The sequence below is a fragment of the Peromyscus leucopus genome, chromosome 8a (assembly GCF_004664715.2).
Source record: "Peromyscus leucopus breed LL Stock chromosome 8a, UCI_PerLeu_2.1, whole genome shotgun sequence".
In the NCBI taxonomy this organism is placed as follows: domain Eukaryota; kingdom Metazoa; phylum Chordata; class Mammalia; order Rodentia; family Cricetidae; genus Peromyscus; species Peromyscus leucopus.
This window is the reverse complement of record NC_051085.1, coordinates 17,201,393-17,226,272: the sequence shown is the minus strand read 5'-3', so window position 1 is coordinate 17,226,272 and position 24,880 is coordinate 17,201,393. Positions and strand designations below refer to the sequence as shown.

The 24,880-nt window shown below is 40.0% G+C and overlaps 1 protein-coding gene across 1 annotated transcript in view; it reads left to right on the top strand.

Annotated features, from left to right (window-relative positions):
* Positions 1-24,880, top strand: part of Man1a1 (mannosidase alpha class 1A member 1) — a 170,475-nt gene that overhangs the window by 101,714 nt on the left and 43,881 nt on the right. The window lies entirely within an intron of this gene.

Here is a 24,880-nt window from a genome sequence, read left to right as displayed (position 1 = left end):
AACTAGAGCACATAATTACGTATTGTAGTGACACTTCATCCCCAAGTTAGTCATGAAAAATCATAGAAATGAATCATTGTACGACGGTAAAAAAAAAAAATCAAGATTCTGTGTTTTGTTCTCATTTATAAATTACTAACCAAATTTTGAAATTGTGTCTGACTTAAGTGAATCTGTGTGTCTATGTATGAAGCAGGTTGGGGCATGTTGAAGCAGAAAGCCTGGGAAGTCACACTATAGGACTATTGAATTATTAAGTATTATTAAGAATTATTAAGTATTATTAAATAATAAATTGAGCTAGTTTCTCTACCAGCTAGTGTGCTAGCTCAGGGTCTGTTCTCCCCACCAGGGCTTCTGAGGCTCTGTGTGGGAACTTGCATTATCTTGCTGTGTTCTGCAGGATCTCGAGGCAGGACTGCAGCTAGGCTTGGCTTGCAGCAGCTTGGTATTTGGGTACCTTTTGCATTTAGCTCTTGTAGACCGTCTCTGTTACCTCCTGTATCTTCAGACTTGATATGTTTAGGTAACATTCTGACCGAGATACTATTTCCTTATAGCCAATAAGATCTGGTCACCAAAACCCTGTACAGTTAGCTCTTTTCCCTCCCCTGGCCCTGTGAGGAAGCTGATATGAGCATAATGGTATACTAATTGATTAGCAAGAGACCTGCTTCTAGGTTTTCTCCAGCCTCTTCAAGACTTTGTATCGAGCCATCTCTTTAAATCCTGCAGGCCCCTGTATAAACTGAAAGGTAGGCTAATTCAGTAGTTCTTTGGTGACTTTGGTTTTCAGGTTCACAAACTAAGATCTGATCGACCAACAGGAACCTCTTCTGATGAAATGTATATTCCTTAGAAAATCAAATGATACCAATTTCCAAAACCCTAACATGCCTTGGGAGTCCCCCTAGGACCTAAGGCTTGTGTTTAAGAACCTAGAGTAAATGATGGCTCTAACTTGTACTAAGATTCACTGGAGCCAATCCTGTGGCTGTCTGCAGTTGAACAAAGATTTCCTAAAACCAGCAAGTAGGGTTGCTGAACTAGGTATTATAGCATTGAATTGGTTGTGATGACTCTTAAAATAATTGTAAATATTATTAACTCTACTCTATTTCATGTTTTATTTCTAATAATGAAGTGGATTTTTTCTTAAAATCTATTTTTAGCATACTACAGAAATATTTTTTCAGTACACAAAGAAATACTTATTAAATTGTGTGTGTGTGTGTGTGTGTGTGTGTGTGTGTGTGTGTGTGTATGTGTGTTGTTTATGCTGGTAAAGAATTCATTATCTGGGACAGACCGATTTTTCATAATACCATCCCTGTTTTGAACAATATTTTGCATTAGGGCATCACTTCAAAGATTATAAAACAATTGTATATGTTTTTTAAAGTGATCATTTTCATTTATATATTCCCAAATGTTTTTCATTTAAACTAAAGGAAATTGTGTCATAATCTGGCAGCTGACAGGAACATTTTTTGTTTTTCGTGTTTGCTTTTTTGTTTTGTTTTGTTTTGTTTGCCAACTTAGATGAGCATTGTTATTGCTGTTTTCACCTTTAAATGTTTTATTCCCTCTCTTTCCTGTGTACCCGATAGCAATGGCGTAACCCAAATTCACAAAATAAGCATTGGCAAAATTAGAGTAGGACTCTTCATATTCATTTGTCTAATTAAAATACATTAATTGAACCCAGTCTCTTTCCTGCTGAAAAGCTTGAGTTAGCACTGAAAAATTTTCGGATAAGGGGGAAAATGGCATTTTGCATATACCTGCAGCATGCTTTCACAGTGTGATTGCTGGTATTTATCAGTGTGCTATTTCCTGAGCCTCTATGTTCACGGTGAGGTTCAAGGTAAGGGACAGCTGGCAAGGGGCTTCTCTCATTTTTGAAGGCTGTCACTAGTAAATGTTTTAGAGGAAAAAATGGGGAATCAGGTCCAACAAAATCATATTTTTTAAATTATCTTCTCAAAACAAGAAAAGGTTTGGAGAATGCCCAAGGTATGTAGATGGAGAAAGGGCTGGGGGAGTTTGGGGACACTTTGTAGAATAGAAGGGGTCGTCATTGTTGACTGGCTTTGAAAGGCAGCACGCGCTATGTTGAAGGAAGCCTTGAGTGATGACTGTGCTCTTCTCATGCAGCGCTTCTCAATGTTGAAAATAGGAATGCTGTTCTTTGCCAAAAGTCACAAAAATGCGAACTTTTTGCTATTACTTGTGCACGGTCCTCTAATATCCAGGTTGTCGCCTACAGATAATTGGTTTCTTTACTTCTCCTTTGTCAAAAATAAGCGTTTCTTTGTGTCTCTGCTGTGATGGTATTCCGTTCTAAATCTTGGGAAGATTTTCTACTTGTGTTCACTTGGTTTTCTTGAAGAGGATGACAGACAGGCCCAATCCCTGAGGATTCGCAGCCTGATTGTTAGAGCAGAATATATATTTTGTATGTGGTATTGTATGCTCACATTTGTAATTTACAAATATAGGATAGTTTTTGCCAAGCAAAGATAACTGCTTACTGGGTTGAATTTAAAACAAGCAGTATTTTGGATTGGGAAGGTTTATATATTTGGAGCCAAGATACCAATAGGCCAAATTAGATTTTGTTACTTATATAAACTGGAAAATATGTAGAGAACCTAATTTACTTATATGCTGTCTGGGGAAATCTATCCCAAACATTACTGTGATGGTGGGGGGTTGGGGGGGGGCAGCAGACTTTTCTTGCACCTGTAACAAATTCTTAATTCAAGAGCTTCATTTTAACTGTGAATTAGTTGGAATTGTGATTTTGTAGCTAGTAGTCATTGGATAGATAGCCTAGGTGTTACAAGAGCTAACTAGACTAGCATGCCTGTGCCTCCCCAGTACAGTTATAGAAGGAGGCTATGTACGTCACACAATGTCTCTGCCAAACGAAAACCAATGCCATGCTAGCAGATTAGATTTTTGTATAACCCAGTTTCTTTAATGACAAACTGTCAAAGTTTGATGTCTGATCTCGTTACTACTATTAGCAAGGGGACCTGTGCATTTTTTTTTTCCAGCTTGCCACAGAAAACTCACCTATGCGGTTTGCAAAACCGAGCATTTTTACCATTTCTTTATTTCTAGGCATAATTCAAGCTTAGAGGTAGTGAAGACTTATATTAGATTTTTGGTTTTCTAAAGTGTGTTCTTAATTTAAAATAATGTAGTTAATGTGCCCATTATTCATTTCTATCACCAGACATACAGTCTGGGCATTCCTAATAATTATTCTGTCTCTCTTGATAAATGAGTTAGTTTTAGCCATATTGTTTTATCCCTTCTCTCTCTTTGTGGATTTTCTGAACCGACACTTGCAGGGTGGGGATATTAAGTTAGTGGGACTGTCTGCAGTGTGTGTTTTATTGCTCACCATCAGGGGATGTGCTGGGACCTGACTGCTCTCTCTTTAGAGTCTCATTAGTCTGCAAGGTGATAAATGAGGCACAGCTCCCTCACCTGTTTTTCCCCCCTGCTTGATAAAGCTTTATGTATCCACTATTTTAATTATCTGACAAAGCACATACTGTTATGAGTTGCATTGTAGTTTATATTCTTATAATTAAATTATAAATTTCTTTGCCTGAAACACGGTCTTAATTAGAAATAATACATAGCTTAATGTTTTCTAACAAAGAAAGATTATCCTTTATGAATGGTGATAACCCCCTTACTGAGTTACTGAAGTGATACTTGAATGGTGTAAAAATACATATATATATTATACTTGGGAGTTTTAACAGACAAACTATGGAAGACTGCTTAGTGGTCTAAATAATTTTAAAATGTTTTTTAATGTCTTACTATGACTTTACTTGGCAGTTGGCATATATATTTCAGCATTATTGTATTTGAATCCCATTTTTTAAAGTTTCTGGTTTCAGCTTTAAAGGAGTGCATTGTGTTTTCAAAATGAAGCTGAAGACAGTTCCATACTTTAACTTCATAGGTGTGATATTAAGAATATCCATAAACATTTTCTGAGCAGAAGGAGAGCAAGCTGACTTAATGACTTCCTAGTATCTTACCAGACAGCAGATTGCTTAATTATCCTGCGGTGGTTTATACCAGTGATCTAAACATACATATAAACTCAGAGCTTTACCTGACACTTCATGCTTTATTTATGTTCCATGGATCCTTTAGGAACTCAAAAACAAGTTCTACCAACTCCAGAAGGAGTTTTTCTAAGTATTTTAGGCGGACCTCCTCTTGTGAGTGTGTCTTCCTCCAGATTGGCTATTTTGTTATACTAGGTTTCTGTCTTTTCGCTATTTAATTTACTTAGCCATTACTACTTCCCAGAAAATGCAAATCAACCTTCCTTGAAGATGTTTAAAGTGGTATGTCTAGTGATGGTGTCACGAATTAGAATATTACAACTCTTACCACGAATGTTTGGTTCTGCGTAACCCACACCTGCCTGTACATAGGGGAGGAGGGTGAGTGGGAGGAAATCCCTGAAGCTGGTGGTCATGGAAATGGCCAGTTTCATCCTAACCTTGTCACAGAACTCAGATGTATACAAAGGTTTCTATGAAGAGGAATGAAAGTTATAAGTGAAGTGATGGGCAGGAAGGCTGCATGTGAGTCGGGCATCTCACAGGCTGTTTTTTTCTTTATCTCAGTGGGACTTTGTTGGGATTATACATAGCCTCAGCTCTTGAGCCATCCTGTAATTCTTCTGAATACTTTGTTCCCATGCAAGTCAGACATTCTTCTTTTAATCTGAGAATAGGATGGGCAAGTCCTTGGCCCATAGGTTGATATTATTTGAAGAGTTCCAAGTAGTCCAGGCCCTGAAAAAAAACTAAAAGTCTCTGATTAGCAAGCCTGGAACAGTTAGTACTTACTCATCAGCCATTTGAAGGGATTCTTTTCTTCTTCTCTTGGAGTTGAGACAGAGTTTCATATATGAAGCTGACCTCGAACTGCCCATGTGCCCAAGGATAACCTTGAACCTCTCATTCTCCTAGCTCCACCTCTGCAGTAATGGGATTACAGCCCAGCACCACCACACCTGGCTTATTGAGTGTTGGGAACATACTAGGCTAGCATTCTCCCAGCCAAGTTACATTGCCAACTAAAGGATTTTTTTTTTCTCTTTTAGAAATTACAACTCTAAGCAGAGAATTGCCAGAGACAATTCTGTAAAATAGAAGTAATCTCTAAAATGGTTGGGGGGGATCAAATGGCAGCCTCTTCTAGCTGCTACTTTGCCATAGTTAAAAGTCGTATTTATTGACATTTGCACTATGGCTTAAAAACTTGGGCCATTTTCTTAACTCTTTTGAGTTTGTATTCTCATAACTAAATCTAAAATAACAGCAATAATGATGAACTCAAGATTTTTGTGGATCTCTGTATCTGCTTCCATCAGTCATTGGAGAAAAGTTCTGTGATGACAGTTAGGGTATTCACCAGTCTGATCTCTGGGGCAAGTCAGTTCAGTTCAGGCACCCTCTCCACTGTTGCTAGTAGTCCAGTGGGGTCATCCTTGGGGATTCCCAGCAACTTCCCCAGCACCGGGTTTCTCTCTATCCCCATGGTGGGTGTCTCTCTCTATCATGGTATCTCTTTCATTGCATTCCCCCTCCCTCCCTGTTCCAGCTCAGCCATCCCATTCCTTTATGTTCTAACCCCATCCCCTACCCTCCATTGCCCACCCCATCCCCAGTTTACTCATGGAGATCTCATCTATTTCCCCTTCCCAGGGCGATCCATGCATCCCTCTTTGGGTCTTCCCTGTTAGTTAGCTTCTCTGGAGTAGTGGGTTGATGCCTGATTACCCTTTGCTTTATATCTAGTATCCACTTATAACATGCCATGTTTGAAGGAGATGGAAGCAGATACAGAGATCCACAGCCAGTCACTAGACAGAGCTCCAGGAGTCTAGTCAAAGAGAGAGAAGAGGGATTCTATGAGCAAGTGCATCAGGATCATGATGGGGAAACATGCAGGGACAACCAAACCAAACTAGAGGGATCAATGGCTGTGGAGCCTACATGGGACTGGACTGGGCCCTTTGCATGACAAGACAGTTGTGTAGCTTGATCTGCGTGGGAGGCCTCCTGGCAGTAGGATCAGAATCCATCTCTGGTGCATGAGCAGGCTTCTTGGAGCCCACTACCTACGATGGGACACCTGGTGCAGCCTTGAGGCAGGGGGAAGGGCTTGGATTTGCCTCTACTGAATATGCCTCCCCATGGGAGGCCTTGCCTTCTTGTGGGTTGGAGTGGGGGGTTGGTTGGGGGTGGGAGGAAGGAAGAGGGGGATCTTTGATTGGTGCATAAAATGATTGAAAATTTTTTCTTAATAAAAAAAAGGAAAAGAAAAGATTTTTATGGAAACCCAATTAATACATGAAAGAAATGCACATTGGATTCATTCCTAATGTATGGCCTTACTCTCAGTATTGAGGATAATGGTGTACATAAAAATGCCATATAAAGTGAAGTCATCAAGGACATAGTTCAAAACTACTCAATTGGCATATTCATTGTTTCAAGTCAACTTCCCGAGGAACAGGAGGGCCAGCTGGCCTGTCTTTTCCTACATGCAACAACCTGCATTAATTCTTTGGGAAGAACTACCCTCCACATACAAAGGGGGAAAATAGTGTTAGTCACCAGAGAATGTTATTTTGTGCTGAAATGAGCCTAAATTCATGGGAATAACCCGTATCTCCAATTAGTATTTCCTCTCCTCCAGATGACTCAGTGAACCCCTGAAACTGAGTCCTCTAGTCAAGAGACCCACTTGTCCTGCCGTTTCTTTACTTTTTACCATTTTTCTCTGGAAGGTACAAAGCATCTTGTTTTAGTCCTTATGTTGAACTTATCCTTATGTAAAAGAGTTAGTAAAGACTTGAATGCTTTTTTCCTGTCCGTTACCCTTGTATTAATGGGTTTCCTACATGTAGTCAAAATGCCCACATAAGAACTAAGGTGAAGGACAGAGGGACTCTTTTTTCCTCTACAGTAAGTAACATAGTGTCAGAATTAAGTTGGTGGTGATGGTCCTTTATGACAACCTTCATCTTCCAATCACCCAGTGCCCCTTTCTGAAGCACATTCTCCTTCCCTTACCCAGGAAAGGGGCTGATAGATCTAACAGGAAATGCAGAATGGGAATCTCTGTGTGGTCCATGGGGCTCCATGCTCAAGCTCTTAATATTTGTTGTTGTTATTTTTAGGTCTAATATATGAGATCAAGGCTGAAGTTATTACCTAAATTCTTATTTGTTTTTTTAATTTTCTGTCTCTATTAATTAGCACTGCTAATTTAAAGTGAGTTTGAGGCAATAAGTGGTATGCTCTTTTCCCATCCAACACCACCACCTCTTGCCTAATTACTATGGTACAGACTAAATTGCTGAGAAGGTGTGCATTGTAGCCGTAAATACACAGACCTATTTCCTAGTTATTAGCTTATGCTAATTCTGCTGTCTAACTACAGTCACTGATTCTCAACTTCCCCAGTGTTTCAGAATTGCTTGGAATTTTTTTTTCTTAGTTTTTCGAGAAACTTTGTATAACAGTCCTGGCTGTCCTGGAACTCACTTTATACACTAGGCTGGCCTTGAACTCACTGAGATCCGCCTGCCTCTGCCTCTACCTCTGCCTTTCAAATGCTGGGATTAAAGGGGTGAGGCACCACCACCCAGCTTAACTTGGAAAATATTTAAGCTCTGTCTCTGTCTGTTGAAGTCAATTTAGAGTAAGGTCCCTGTGCTTAAGGGCATCCTAATATGCAGCTAAGGATGAGGATAGCTTTGTTTCCTATCTCAGCTGCCTTTGAAGTTTTTTTCTCTATTCATTGGCAGTCAATTTAATAATGGAAATATACAAATACCAGAAAATGAGAGCATAAAAACCCAACTTGAGTGGAACCGAACTTTTCAAGCTTTACAGTGTGTGTGAGACTTGGAGAGCCTGTCCAACTGCTGCATCCCAATGCCCACTTTATGAGCTTTTTAGTAAGGCTTGATAACCTGCTTTTCTAACCATGTCCAGTCTGATTCAGGAGCTGTTGATCCAGGACGAGACTCTGAAAACAAATCATTATAATGGAAAATGCTGAAGCCTCGGTGGCTGTTAGATCTTAACTTCCCAGAGCTGCTCAGCAAGGTGGCATCTCCACTGTTTGAGGAGAGGCAGCATATTCTGTATCTATGATTCTATTGCTTCTGTTAGTATTTCCATTTACCTCTAAGCAGTGTGTTGCTTTTTCTTTAAAAAAAAATTCCTAGTATTAATTTTTTCCAAACATTTTACTTGTCCTGCACTGCTCTTATAATTTTTTTAAGTTCTATGTGAAGACAAAATGAAATTTGACCCATACTGGCATAGAAAAAAAAAAAAAGGAAAGTTATTTTTAATTAAATTTAATTAAGAACTTCAGGGTAAGTGTTTAAAAGCAAAGCAGCTTCCAGAAAAACATGGCTGAGGCTTCAGGCAATGGGACTTGATTATAAGCAGTGAGGAACCTGGAAGAAAGGACCAAAAGAGAGGAAAGCCCCCTCCTCCCTCCAGTTGAGAAAGGGGCCAAGATCTCTGTGCGAACAGCTAATCCTCTCAATGATCATTACATCTCTGCCAGGCATTCCAAAGCTTCACCGAACTGAAGGCGTTTATTTATTACAAGTGGCCAGCAAGGGTATTAGCATGTGATTTCAATGTTCTTTGTGTACAGCCTCCTTCATGGAAAAGTAAAGAACACACAGTCTGAACACAGACTGCTTTGATGTGGCTGGTCACCCAGTGTGAAGCTGTAGGGACCTGAAGAGCCTCCGGAACCTAAACTGTTTCCTTTCTTCCCACCTCTGTCATCATTGAAGTTAACACACAGGTAAATGGATTTTAAAGTGTGGGGTTTTTTTTATTCTCCAGAGGAAACAGCAGATGCTGTCGGCCTGTGAGCACAGGCTTGGAGATGCTCAGTTCTTGTGCACCCCAGCCTCCCTCCCGACTGCCCTCCCATCCTCACAGACACCTGTTATTCTTCTAGGACCACAGAAGCATTGGCATCTGAATGCAGTGGCTAGTTGGTGCTCTGCCCAACCAAGAATTAGATGTTTTTAAGTGTTTTATGAACTTCCAAAAGGAAGTGCACATTTTAAGGATAAATATGAGTACTTAAGTGTAGAAATTTATCACAGATGGTATGTAGACAGTTTACACACTCAAGCTTACTTAGACCCCTTCAAAAAGTGCTTGTGTATCAACTGAAGGACAGAAAGCCAACTACAGAGAACCTTGTTTCAAAATACAGGGGAGCAGATTGTTAAGTGTGACTAGTTCTTTTCCCACAGTATTTAAATAGTTAAATTGCCATATATGTTACATAACTCAACAGTTTTCACATGTACAGATCTAGTATTTCACAGCTTCGGCTTGGTTCACTCTGTTCACACATTCATACAATTGCTAGCAAATCAGCCCTGGCGCTTTTCAATTTATGCTGTGTATAGAACTTAGATTATGCTCAAGTCACAACACATAAATTCATCCAGTGCCTTTGCAGATCAGCAGTGGAATCCACTTTTCAAGGAATTGACTTCCCAGGGTTTTTAATGAGCCAACAGTCAATTTTCCTGTAATTGATCTCAAGACTAGATTGTTAGTGTGGGGCAAACCTTTCAAATATCCACTTAATAAAATGTAAAAGTTTATGAAGGAGTTTAAAAAGATATTTGAAAATTACGCCTGGCATAAAGGTGCTTTATCAGCCCTTATGATTGTTAATCATTGTAAATAATCAACTGACCGCATTGAGTCTTTGAGTAGAAATTGAAAGCGAGATATAAAATACTTAAGACTTCAGCCAATAATTTTTAAAGGCCTCTCTGTCCCACTGGTGCATTAACTGCACAGTGTCTCCTGTTTGTGCAGCGAAAGCTTCAGCTGATCTGTTCTGGAAAATGGGATGAATGATAATTGATCACAGTGTCTTATTAACTAGAGAAGGAAAGTGATGGGGCAGCCCTAAGAATTAATTGTCATTTACGAATCTGGAAATCAGTGCGCAGCTGGGCATGGGTGCAGGCGGAGCAATTTGGTGATTTTGCAATCATGACAAATGATCTTCATCTGTGAGGTAGCGCGCTGCTCATGTTCCTTTTGGCAGTTTTGAGGAGCGGACCCCATTCAGGAGGACTCTGGGAATGCTCCTCTTGCCCTTCTGTCCTGAAAATGTCAATGGGAGTGTAACATTATTAATTAAACAGCACTTTCCCTCTTTGTCATACCATGCCATAGATTTTATGGAACATTTGTACAAAACAGTGATTACTGGTAATTGACCTGCATGTGTTGAATAATTTTGAGATGCAACTGAGAGTTTAATGTACCTTGTAAATTGAGAGGCTTCCAATTAAGTCGAGTTCTTAAGATAATCACTTTCAAAACTAATCAAGTAATAGGACATTAGTAAAGCTCGTATTGACTTAATTGTGACAAATTAATAAACAGATCCAGTGCAATTACTGTAATGGCTTTATCAGTGAACAGTTGTCCAAAATTTAGGAATAAATCTGTTCTACCCCCCCAACACACACACACACACACACACACACACACACACACACACCCTGGAAGTTCAGTAAAAATTACATAAGCCAATTTAAGATGCGTGCCATTTCTGATAGCTGTGTGGGGGAAGTTGCACAAGTAGCCTGGATGTATTTGTTTATTTCTCTTCAGCTATGATTACATGTGTTTATTCGAAGGTCACGGAATCTGCTTGCTCCGCTCTTTGTAAGAGAGCCTCCTTGCTTTTTGGCTAAACCGTTACAGGTTGTTGGGGTGCTCTTGCCTCTGCTCCTCTGTGTCCTATGTGTCTTCTCCGACTCTGTCCCCTAGATACGTCAATTCTGTACCTTTTTGTACCTGGCAGGCACTCTGCAAGGGGACATTGGAAAATTAATCAATTGTCTATTGCAGATTTTCCATAATTTTAAAATATTTGACAGTGCCAATTCCTATAATGGTGCTGATTGTATTTGAGAAAGATCAGCAGAAAGAAAGGGCAGCAAAAAGGGCAGGGTTATAAATCAAAACACACTAAGCCATATGGAAGATGCTGCTTTATTAAATATTTTAGACGTCATCTCAGGCCTTGCTCTAAGCTGTGGTTTTCTTCTTTGTGGATGTAGGATTGATATGTCATATCAGTTTGACAGAAAGAATATTTACAACAGGACCTTGAAATTTAACCATGAGGAAAGCCAGCAGGGTATGGGAAGGGTGCTCTTGGAGACCCAAAAGAATAGTTCACAGAGGACCGTCAGGTCCCCAGGTGGTTGTGGTCAACTCAGCATCCTTTCCGCTTTCCCAGAAGCGCGGTGGAGTCATCCTTGCCTTTGGCCCCTCATTAAAGAAGTGTGTGTGATGTCTGCATACATTTGTAATTCTAGCAGTTCTCCATGTACTCGGCCTATAACACACAGTCCTCCACAAACCAGGCAACATTGTAACAGCCCGGGAGTAATTGTTATCATCTGGGACAACAAAGGACCATGAATAATGAAACCACCCAGCTGAAGAAGGATTATTGTAAATTATTGAAATACTTTGAAATGAGACTGGAATAAGGAATAATGTGACAACTTCCTTTATTAGGAGGTATTGAGTTGTGTTTCTTAAATTTAGTAGGAAAAAAAAAAAAAGAATGTTAGCACTGTATTAAGGAGAGCACATTTAGCTATTTCTTTATGTGTGAATTGTCTACAACAGGTTGATATAGCAGGTTGACACTCCACAAATACACCAAGACCATGAGCAGTATAGTCTTTAAATTCTCCCAGTAGCTCTCTTAGCGGTGAAATATTTTTGTGTACTCACCCAAAAATACAAGCGTGTCTTTGTATTGATGAGTTATGTATATATACTTGTGTTACACTATGACAGGGTTATCTTTAAACTTTGCAAAGTAAAACTGTAAAAGGTTAAGCCGTAGCTGAAGAAATGGATACTTATCAACTATATTAAGAATAATTTTAGGGAGGGCCTTTTAAGTGGAGAATGGGTTTAGAGAGTCTAGAGGTTTAGAGCCTTTACAAATGTATGCCTTCTTTTTAAGTTTTTGGTTGTGGTAGTGAGTGATTCAAAGCTTTTATTTTCTGCTTATTTCACAACCCAGCTTTAACCTCTGTCCCAAGCAGAATGGATAGAAGGGTATGTCCATAGAATGAGCTATTTTGCCTAAACACGTGGTGAAAAGTCAAAAGGCATCTGAAGATAAGATGGGAAGTCGCCTTCACATTCTAATCTGCTCAGTCCACCTCCTCTTTCCTTCTTTGTCTGCCTTCCTCTGCTTCTTCTTTTTTTTTTGAAGTGGAGAGAGTGAAGAGTTAAGGGATGGTTTCATTGATAAAAATGCTTGCCACCCAACCATGACTATTTCAATATGAGAACCCAGCTCCCACATTCCAAGCCAGGGGCAGCGGCACACACCTGTAACCCCAGCGCTGGGGAGGCAGAGGCAGGCGGATCTCTGGACCTTGCTGGGCAGCCAGTCTACCCAAGTCACTGAGACTTGACTTCAGTCAAGTTCAGGTTCAGTGAGAGACTCTGTCTCCAAAAGTAAGGTGGAAGACACACCTGCTGCGGACCTCTGGCCTTTGCATGTACCTAAACACGTGTGCGTGCTCACCCACACTTGTAAATAGAAAATGCACAAGAAAAGTGGAGGGCTGCCAGACTTTTCTAAAACACATATATTTTCAAGTGATTTTTTTTTTTTTAGTGACACAAAGAATTTTCTTGAAAATTTTGCTAGGAAGTTTCACTCCTGATAACTGCTCATTCTGTAAATTAATAGGTAAATGGTTTGTGTATATAATTATAATAAATACCTATGTATATACACATACACCATTTTCAGAAATGAAATCAGAAAGCCCTGAAATACTGCCTCTGAAAACACAAGGCAGGAATTTCTATTTTTGAGAAAACATTTTTTTTTAAAAAATGAACTCCCTCACAAAACATTTCCATAAACACCTGATTTCAAAGTATTCTTTTCTTAGACTGATTTCCTCAATGGCCATTTATTTTATTCATATAAAATTGCAGCTTTTATTTGAAAGGGCAGATGCATTTTCCTTCTTTTCTTTTTCTTCGTTTCAAACTAAGCTGCTTACCAGCAGTCACACAAAAAAAAAAATAATAAAAGAACAAACTTGAGAACACTTTTCTGTTGAGGGGGAGGGAGGGCACGTTTTGAGACAGGGTTTCTCTGTGTAGCCCTGGCTGTCGTGGAACTCACTCTGTAGACCAGGCTGGCCTCGAACTCACAGAGATCCACCAGTTTCTGCCTCCCAAGTGCTGGGATTAAAGGTGTGCACCACCACCGCCTGGTGAGGAGACCTTTATCGTGATGTGGCCATTCTGGATTCAGGAGTCCTCCTTATGATGACCATACACTCCCGTTTGATGCAGAACATCATCCCTGGTCATCATCCTGCTCTTTGGGAAGCTCGGGGTCCTGTGATTGTTCTGCACATCAGATGTCACTGGAAGCTGACCGTTTCCAGTCATGTCATCTCTTTACGTTGTCTCTCTCAGACTCACCCAGGGACAAGAGAATGTCTGAATATTTCATTTAACGAAGCTATTTTTTTTCTTACTTTCAGATTAAAAAATTCAGAAATAGCGGCTTTGATAGTTTCTCCTTGTACTCTAATTAAAAGTCTTGCACTTGGCTTCAAAGGCTCCTGCCATAAACAGTAAATATCCAAGTGTCATTTACCTTTAAGCTCAGACCAATTCCTCGTCACTTGGCAGTCTATAATGGCCACATTGTCTCATTATGTTAAGTGGCCTTTGATCTTGTTTAGATTACTCTTGAGAACTTTTTTTTAATTGGCTTAGAGGAAAGTCCTAAATTACTTTTAACTTGATGTAAATATTACAAGACTAAATAATCTGGTGTCACATTTTCTTTGACTTGTCTTAATTTTATCCACTTTGAAGTGGGCCATCTGTGGTAGTGTGCTCGTAAAGGTGGTTGATTCTACAAGGAGTCTTTCTTGTGTTGTTTTCATTTGAAATAGCCCAGAAAGGGCTTAAACACATAACCATTTAGTATTGTTGCAGTAAATGGTGAAGGATGCATGTGCTGAGTGATGTTTTAAATTGAACGGCAAAACTGGTGCTAGTGTCCACGGTTTTTGCTACAGTTATACTATCAAACTCCTAACCTGAGTTGTAAGCATTAACTTCATGTCTATGTTAGAATAGGAGCTTAAGAAATAGAATCTATAGAATGAGCACAGCCCTTTGTAGAATAATCTTTAAGAATTATCTATTTATTTTGTGAGTTTTCCTAAAAGACGGTGATAGTGCCTAGGTTCCTTCCTTTCCAATATAAAGGTGCAATAAATACATTTATTACTCTGTTGATACTAAGATACTGAGTGCAAAGGGGAGACCATGATAAGTATACAAACCACAGGCATCGGGCAGCTCATATTAATGCCTGATTCCATTATTCTCTACAGTCTTCAAAGCCTTTCCACATATTTGTCTTTTAAGGTCCTGTTAATTTAATTTATTGTAATCTGGTAGGGAAATAAATGTCCAATTCTGGAGAAGTGTTGGAACTAAATTTATTTTGTGCCTTTTGACTTCCCACCGTCTGGGGGAAGATGGGAGAAAAACATTTTTTGGGTTTCCTTGGGACTGGGGGCTTCCCTAGTGCCTGTCTGCAAGTACTGTATTCATCGTTAAGTACTTTGCTGATTATAAAAGGGTTTCCACAGATCCAGCTGAAGTCTATCTAACTCGCAGAGGTCAATTTCATCAGCAACCCTAAAGATTATTGTTATGCCGTTGGCTTTGGTTATATCCACTCTCATTGCTTAAAGCTAAACGCAAATATACATTTACAGAGTCTGTCCTTGAGTTAAAAAATATGGGCTAGCGAGATGGCTCAGCAGTTAAAACAGTATGCTCCTCTGGCACAGGGCCAGAGTACAGTTTCCAACACCCACATCGGGCAGTTCGAAATCACCTGCAACTCCAGCTTCAGGGAGAGTCAGTGCCCTTGACTTCCAATGACAACCACACTCATGTGCCCATACACAGGCACACACATACACAAAAATAAATCTTTTTTTTAAGTTAAGAATAGAAGCTTTTTCTAGCATCTTTCTGATCTTAATATTAATGATAGGATTATGAAAAGCTCTTCGATCTCTCTTCTAGAATAAACAAGCCTGAGTCTTTGTAAACGTCTTCCGTAGAACTGGGTTTCCTTCCTCCATGCAGTCTTCTTTGTAACTCCCTCGCTTGTCTTTTTCCTCCCAGTTGTGAGATCTGATCACATTTTGGAGCTCTCTTCAGCAGGAGTCTTTGTGATGGAAGGAAACCATTTTCCCTAGTGTTCCGTCGCTTCCTGCCAGGCCCTCCCTGTGTTCAGCTGACCCTCTCCCTACTCTGCCTACTCCTCCAGGTTCCCGTTCCCCACAGACCCTCCTTAAAACAGCTCACTTGTCCCTTCCTCCCCATCACTTTCCACACACATCCATCTGTGAGCTGTCTCCAGTGAAACCTCTCAGCTACCGTAATCCACGAGTCTTGAATTGCACACGTCATTTCCATTCTGTCCACTTACCTCAAACAGCGTGTTTACTGCCGACCCTTGTTTTCCTGAAAGACCCTCCTTTACAGACTCTCATCCTCCCAAAAGCGTGTGCTGTGGCCCTCTTCCCCCTTCCCACCATACCCTTTTTCTCTCTTGCTCGTTCTCCATTGTTTCTCGTTAGTCCATGGCTCCACACACTTCTCTTCCCTTCAGTTTTCATTGCTCTTCTCCAGAGGTCAGCAAAAACAATGAGAAACAGAAGTATATGGGAGAGAAGGTTAATTGTGGGAACTGGCACATCTCACTATGGAGACCAAGAAGTCCTTACAAGGCTTCCCTGTGTAAGCTGGAGACCCAGGAAAGTGGCCTGAGAACCAAGGGAGCCACTGTGCAATGAGAGCAGTTCAAAGGCTGAAAATCAGGAGCTCCCACATCCAAGGGCAGGAAAGGATGGATGTCCTAGCTGAAAGAATCAGAATTCAGCCTTTGTGCATGTATTTGTTCTATCCAGGCCCTCAGAGAGCTGGGTGGTGCTCACCTAGCAGATAGGAGAGTATCTACTTCTAATCTTGATCTACTCCAGGAAGGAACGCTCTCAAGATCAGCCAGCAATATCTGACTAACTATCTGGGTATCTCAACCCAGACAGGTCAATACATAGAGTTGACCATCATAGGCCCTCATTATGATTTACCTCAACAAATGCATCTTCCTGCTGCTGGCTTCCAAGCCATTTCTCAATCCTAGACTATTGAAAGGTTTTGAAAGGGTACTTATTACCACTTTCTCATCTCATCTTTAGTGTGTAGTGTTGGTGCCTTATTTATAAAATCAACGTTACCTACTTAATCTATTCTTCTTGATAGACAAATCTCTGCATTTTCTCAGTTTTGTCTTAAGTCTGTCTCTTCTGCATATTTATATTTTTCTGTCTAGAACAACCTTCCCTTCTCACTTTGGCTTTAAAACTCATAAGACTTCATCACTTCCAAGGAATTTCCCCTCTGTACTTGCATCTGCTGTAACTCCTCATTTCCCTGTGATGGTGCAGACTTTTCTTGGCTGTTCTTCACCCGACCTGGGATGCTGTCTTGGTTCAGGTCATTGGGACGTGTCCAGATTGTTTGGTGTCTGACTGAACATGGCTACCTCTGAGCAGCAGCAAAGGACTGTGCCTGCGATCCACATGAGGACGGTGGCACGCATGGTAATGCAACGCCGGAGCATGGCAGATAGGTAGTGCAGGGAGTAGCTGATCTCCACCTCGAGTCAGGGTAGAATCAAGAAGTGAGGGGACATGGGCAAGCTTCAGCTGCACCGGCTCTCTCAGACCCTCAGAAGCCAAGGCACGGTGGATCCCTCTACCATGTGTAAAGCACCAACACTCCTTATCCCAAGCTTCAGGGCCACCTTCGTAAGTCTTTAGACCCAGCTGCGTCTGAGGTCGCTTTTAAGCCTAACCTGCCAGTGCATCGTTTCAACCCCCACACCCCTTCCTCCCAGACTGATCTTTTCTTCTACCAATACCTTACTTAGTTCAGTACCCCTGAGGTCATCCTTAAATACTTTTCCTTGGCGTCCAGTGTATCATCAAATCCTGCCCACTACATTTTTATAATACTTTGATACATCTTGTCATCAGGCTTCGTTCCCATTCCCCTTTTTATTGCCCCATCTCAACCCCTATCAACTCAGTTCAGAATTTGAGCAAAAGCTGGGGAAACCATCTCCCTGCTGCCAGATTCTCTTCTCTGTCCATTTCAGGTGCCTAGATGTAGGTGTACACATGAGTGCGCATACACACAGATGCTAACTGTGAGATGATGAATTTGTTCTAGTAACTATTTCAGTGTGTGTGTGTGTGTGTGTGTGTGTGTGTGTGAGAGAGAGAGAGAGAGAGAGAGAGAGAGAGAGAGAGAGAGAGAGAGAGAGATAAAAATATTTTGTTCACCTCAAATATAAATGAGAACTTCATTAAAAATAAAATATAGATCTATTTTTGGCAAACTGATCTCGATAATTTGTTAACATTCAAGCATTTTAATTAAATGCCTGGGTGGGAAATAAGAATGTTTAACCATGAGTCTTTTGTCCAGCAGCATATCTAGAATGATAAAAGTGGAGTCTCCTCGTGGAACAATATGGAAATGTTCCCCTGAGTCACAAGCACTTCCCACTGCTAACAGTGTACGTCTCTTGCCTTTGTTTTTAAACTATAGGTAAATTTCTTTGTGTGAAAAATTTTAAGTCCCCAAAATACAGTTTTAATACTGGAAAAATTTGAAGAACCATTTTCCTCATTGTGCTGACAGGCCTCAAATGTTCCCCCAGAAAAGAAACCAGCCATGGAGTCGAAGCCATGGAGCAGGAGGGCCTGTGACCTGGGTACATTCTTGGGGCTGTTACCTGAAATTCAGTGTTCTAGTCCTAAATGCTACAGTTACATGTTTTAAGCCAACAATTGGTTGGCTGTTCTTGGGTTTGGTTTAGTTTAGAGCTTGCACTCTGTATATCCCAGTCTCTGGGAAATTGTGGCTTCTGTGCTAATCTCTGAGATAGGCCTTGCCAAGCTGCTTTCCCTGTGAAAACTATTTTATCCGGAACAGCAGATGACATTCTGATCTGCATTCCCCGACTCCTGGATGTACTTTGGTAATCATTAATTTGGATGAGTGCTGTTATATGTCCTTCCAAATAGTCATCTTAGTGACTATATTATCCTGAGAATAAAAGTCTTGCCCAAATATATTTAGAGGTAATTTGGAGATAAGTCATTTATGTTATATACTAATGAGAAGTCTATATACTAAGTAATATAGAAAATAGAATAATCTCAGAGTTCCCACTGCAGACATTTGTATTCTTGCTTGTTTAAGCTTTTTTTTAATTTATTTATTTATTTATTTGATCAGGTTTATAGTTGGCTGATGTAAAAGCATTGAATATAGGAGTGTGATAGGGACAGAGGTAAAATGACACATACTTAACACATGTAAAATAGTATGTATCCACGTATTCTCTCCTCTTTTGTTCTCTTAATGAGGTCTACAGTTTGTAAAACCTTAAAGCTATCTTCATTGATGAGTAGATATATCATTTGCATCTAATTCCATCTTCATTGATGAATATGTACACTACTGGTATCTATGTCTAGAGTTTAATATGCCATTCTCTATTGGTTTTATAAAGTTGTTTAGAGTGACAGTTTATAATAACTTCATGACTAAGAAAGCAGGAGGTTCTTTTTATTTTTTACAACAGTTTCTTTTGTTTTTCCACTTCCTTGGCTAGATTTACTCCATGATTTTTTAATTTCATATGTGTGTACTGTATTTACATAATTCCCCCTTCCTTCAGCTCTCCATGTCCCCCTCAAATCCATGGTCTCTCTTTGGTTCATTATTGTTATTCTATGTCTATATGAATAAATATAACATGCTAAGTCCATTTAATGTTATTTGTGTGTATATGTGTACACACAACACACACACACACACACACACACACATACATTCTTAGCCTTGACCATTTGGTACTTGATAACCAATTAGGGAAAGACATATTTTCCCTAGCCCTTCATTGAGGAGTGGGACCTTGTGAGACCCGCCCCCTCCCCTCCATCCACATTGGGATGTCAATTGGCATTGTCACTATTCAGGTTTTGTTTAAGCAACCACATTGCTTGAGAGTCCATGGCTGTGTTCCCTTTCATAAATATGTGTCATAACCCCATAGCAAATGTCCTAACCCGCTGGCTCTTACAGTCTTTCTGCCCCCTCTCCCACTATTTTCCCTGAGCTTTAGGTGTGAGAATTGTGTTGTAGATGTTTCCGTTGGGACTGAGCACCCACCCCATGGCCAGTCATCCTTTACATCTTGACTAGTTGTGACTTTATGTAATGACGCGTGTCTGCTGCAAAAAAGAAACTTCTCTGACAAAGGGTGAGAGTTAGTTACACTTGCGTGTAGGCGTAAGGGTAAAAATGTCAAGAATGCAGTTAGAGGGTGCCACTTGTTTGAGGAAGGGCCAGGAATAGATGCTCCTCTGGGTTCGGTGACCTAGCCAGTCACAGGTTGTTGGTTGCATTTAGGGCACCAGTCATGAATTCCCTCCTTATTGATAAGACCTGAAGTCCAATTATAGCTGTTGGTTACTGCCAAGTTATAATTGCCACTATTGCGCCTCTGGGGACACCTTGCCATTTCGGGCCTTTGTGATTTATAAGTGTCACAGCTAGGTAGGACTGTTTAATTACTTTTCTCCCTTGGCAGCTTGCATGCTACCTTCAGATACTATGAAAGCTAGTCCTCAGAGAGACTTCCCGATCCGCTCCGGCTCCAGTCTTCCAACCCTGTGTCCGACATGTGTGGTGTCTTTCAGCAATAGGAATTTAGCTTTAAATTCTGAGAGGCAACCAAAGGCACCGGCAGTTGACTATATCATTTTGTGATCTCTTGGACTCTCCTAACTAAAAACTGGAAGGGAAATTTCTCATGCCTGATACTAGAGTTTTTTCAAGTGGAACTTTATCACCTCTAGTATCATAACTCTTACTTAATACACATGCACGCACATATATATCATGTAATTTTAGTTAAACATAATATTATGATTCCTGCAGCTGTTTCAAGCATCCTTAGTGTTTCTTTAAAAATCTAACCTGTGAGACAAATGTGAGGTGTTTGTTATTCATCTCTCTTTTCCCGAATAACAAGAGTCTTATGTATTCTAATAAAGTATTCCATGATTCACACTTAAATGATAAATTTAGATGGCTAAATTTCCCAGGGAAAAAAATGGCAAAAGGAAAAAAGTTAATAAAATGATGTTTAAGAATGATCAATATATATTAATTTAAAAAAAAAAAAAAAACTCTTGGGTCGATACCACAGTGCCGTGGTATTTTCGGTATGATCATTCCTATTGACTGAAGCTTTCCTTCCTTGTAAACATGGGAAACACCAGTAGGTTAGGATGGAGCTTTATCAGATTCTTTCTCTTGAGCCAAAGGTAAAATTTTCTTCAATTAAGTTAACAAGGAATAAATATGCTGGTGAGCGATCGATAAGTAATTACCAAGGAGCTGTATTACAGCAGCGCTCTGAACCGCACCTTTCACAGGTTTAGACAGCAACATTGTTTAACTTTTAGTTACATGCATTAAACTAAATGCTAAGGAATTGAACCTTTTCATAACTTTTTTTTTTCACTTATAATTTACATACAAAAGTCTGCACATCTGAAATATAAGTCTCAATGAATTTTGCCAAGCTCATAATACACAACTTTTTGTCATCCACAAAACTTTCCAGAGGACATGTTGCCTTCTGTTTATCCCACCCTAGGAACCACCTTTAGGGAAAGGGAGCTGTTTACACTATTTTCTATCTTGTTTCTATTTACAGAATAGCTTTTAAGATTCATGAATGTTACTATGTATTTCATAGTTCTTTTTTGTGGGTGAATAGTATTTCATTGTATACATGTACCATCATTTCTTTAGCCATTTGCCTTTTTTATGCACATTGATGCTCTTTCCAGTTTGGGGTGATCATAATAATGGTTCTTACGAAAGTTCCTTTTCATATCTCTATGTGAACATGTCATGTGTTCATTTCTCTTAGGCAAACGCATAGGAGTAGAATTCTTGATCATGTGTTGTTTTTTTTTATTCTCAATCTTTTTCAGTGTTGATTACAAGGTAAACAACTTTAGAAGATGAAATGTCTAAAATGCCTTATGGCAGTGAGCTGGGTTTTTGTTGACAGTGTTTTCTTCTAGACAGATTGGCTGGTCGGCTAGTAAGGACTTAAAAGGCTTTAACATAGACTAACTATAAACACATTGGCCTCACCTCCAGCAGCCATGCTCACCCTGTGTGGTGCAGGAGACAAGGAGAGCTGAGGTGAACAGAAGCTCACACCACCTGCAGTTCCCCAGTTTCTTCTTTCCCATATTGATCTGTTATTTTAATCAAGTATTTTTACTATTTTGTTTTTAATTGATTTATCTTTTGATGTGTTAATTGTCTGGTGTGTGTGTGTGTGTGTGTGTGTGTGTGTGTGTGTGTGTACTTTTGTTTAAATGCATTAAACTAAGGGCTAAGGGATTAGATCTGTTTTTACTGTAGGAGTTGCAGCCTTCTTAGAGTCAAAACTGAATTTTAGGTAAATTAGAGGACCTTTGGAATAGGATGTTATCTTTAGAAAGGAAAAATTCAGAAACATTAGGTAGGTATGTTTATACAAGGAAGGAAAAAAGACAAAGGAAGGAAAGGGAAAAGAAGATGATAGATAGATAGATAGATAGATAGATAGATAGATAGATAGATAGATGATAGATGATTGATAGATGATAGATGAATGATAGATGATAGATAGATAGATACATACATACATACATACATGCATACATGATAGATAGATGATTGATAGATGATAGATACATACATACATGATAGATAGATAGATAGATAGATAGATAGATAGATAGATAGATAGATAGATGGATAGATGGATAGATGCATGGGTGGATGATAGAGAGATGATAGGTTTCATGTTCACTCACATAATTTACTATTTCCACCATCCATAATGCCTCTCACTTTTGGATGAAAGTGTCTTTATAATTTGAGGTACTTGTTTTTCAGATTTTTAAATTAATTTTTAAGTGTGTGTGTGTATGTGTGTGTGTGTGTGTGTGTGTGTGTGTGTGTGTATCTGTATATACTCTATATGTGTGCAGTACCCACAAAGGCTAGGAGAGCTCCCAGATCAATGGAAATGGAGTTACACGTGGTTGTCAGCCACCTAATAATAGGTGATGGAAACTGAACCTGAGTCCTCTGTAAGAGCAGCAAATGCTCGTAACCCCTGAACCATCCCTCCAGCCCCTCATACTTGTTTTGTAATCACCCTTCTGAAGCAGCCATTACTGTCTTGTCGCCTCCAGCGTTTTCTACTAAGAATAAGTGAATCTTGTCAGTTCCAGGTGGATAGTATGTTATTCATTTTCTGGCTTCTTCCAGAATTTTCTTTGGCTGTCTATCAGAAGTTTGACTTTGATGCCCTCTGTATCAGCTAAGTAGGGGCCTCTTCCTTTTCACTCTGCTGGAGTGTGCTGGGGTTTTAGGTAGCAAATTCTAAGGAATGTATAGTTCTCACAGATGTGTTCAGATGGTTTGGGGTTTTGTTGTTGCTGTGGTTTAATGTTTCCTTTCTTTTCTCCTCTCCCAGGACTACAGGCCTCTTAAACATTGTTCATTTATAGTTAATCTCTTCTATGTTTTTCATGATGATTTTTATTGATTTCTTTTAACATACTGTTGCCTCTGCCCATTCCTTTAGTATATTTCCCTTATCTCTTCAAAGGTATTTAAAGAATTGCTTTGAAGTCATTCCTAAATCTGACGTTTAGACCCATTGACGTCCGTTCTGTTAAATATCCATCTGCCCAAGCACAGGTCACGTTCTCCTGCTTCCTTGCCTGTCTGTGGTCTGGGTTATGATTCCATTCAGCAGCAATTCACATGTTCCTCCAAGGGCGGCTGGATAGTTGTGTAGCAGATAGCTAACTCTCGGTGCTAACCATCAGCTCCACCCTGTGTCCCGTAGCTACAGATACATCCATCCCATCCGCTTAGTCCTCTCCGTTTACAGTTGCCATTGTTTCTGAGCCTGGAATCCTGGGGATCCCCACTGGACTGTATGGCTGAGCATCCCGTCAAGGATCTGAGCAGGGTTTGTCCGCCGACATTTCAAATCACTCAGGATTTAGCTGTTCGCCTCCTCAGCTAGGCTGGCTTCAGGAGGGCCAGCAGCCGGAAAAGCACCAGACTCACACTCTTTCTCTGGTGCGGTTTGGTATTTCACTGATAAATGACCCTCTGGTGTCTGTCAGCTGTTTCCCAGAAAACCTCGGGTGCCACCTCTGTGTACACATCTTACTCAGTGCTCATGTGAAGATTATACTCAGGTTGTTGTTCCCCGCCCATCCCGTGGCCTACTTATTTCTGAGATCCTACCCTATACTCCTTTGCTATAAAAATTAATTAATTAACTCATTAATTAATTAATTAAAACCCTCTAAATTTGAATTTGTTGCAGTTACTGCCTCTCAGTGGTTAATGCTCTGAGCTTATGCCTGCTTCAGGTCATGTTCCAATACCTTTAAATAGCAGTAGGTAGCCAGGTAGATAGCCAGATTTTCCCTTCCATGAGAGCAGAAGTCTCTCCATTTTTCTTTAATATCATACAAGAAACTGTCTTACAAGATTATCTGCAGTGCATACATATTATTAGACCTTCTCTATGGGTGTCGCTTTTAACCTGGTTCTCATATCAGACACCTCTGTTAGCTCCTATTCCTGTTGCTGTGACAGAAGCCACCTCAGGAAGGAAAGGCTTTGCTCTGACTCCAGTTTGAAGGTACAGTCTCTCCTGGCAGGGAAGGCATGGCAACAGGAGCAAGAAAACTGGTCACGAGATCTCCACATCCGGAAACAGTTCCCTTCCCTTTTTAATTCAGCCTGGGACCCCAGCCCGTGGGAGGACACGCCCACATTTAGAATTGGTCTCTGACCCCAACCCAATCTAGAGCCTCTCTCACTAAGGAGGTATTTATTGTCAGTCTTCTAGATAATTCTAGATTCTGTGAAACTGACAATCTTAACCATCACCATATCTGAGCTCCTGAAACTATCAGACTTAAAAATAGCGAAAATAGTACTGTAACGTACTAGCCAAGTATTCGTACTTGAGATTATAAGTATTTTTACTGAGGAGTAAAATTATCACAATTTAAGGTCAATTACTGAGAATGGAACTATTAATTCAGTGACTAAGAATATGACGAATACTTTTGGTAATTGTACTAAACGGTCCTACAAAATGGCTGTCTGAGTTTTGAAGCAAGATGACTGTACATTTATTGTAGGGCTGGATAACGTTTGGTGGTTTTGCTAATAGAACTGATTAGTTCTATAAAGCCAAATAACTATTCCAGAATCATCTCTTCCAGGAAACTCTTTGGCCCTGCTCTTCACTCTGGCAGGTCACACTTGGAGTGTGATTATGTAGCCAGGATAAGGGGAGCGGGGGCCTTGGCTTTCTTAGTCCCTGGTCTTCTATATCAGTAAATACAAACCATAAGACTTTTTAAAAATTCTGCTCTAAGGAACCAGTTCTCTTTACAAGATATTTTAGAGTGAGTTTATTATTAATATTTTCCATTCTCTTGCCACTTAAGCCA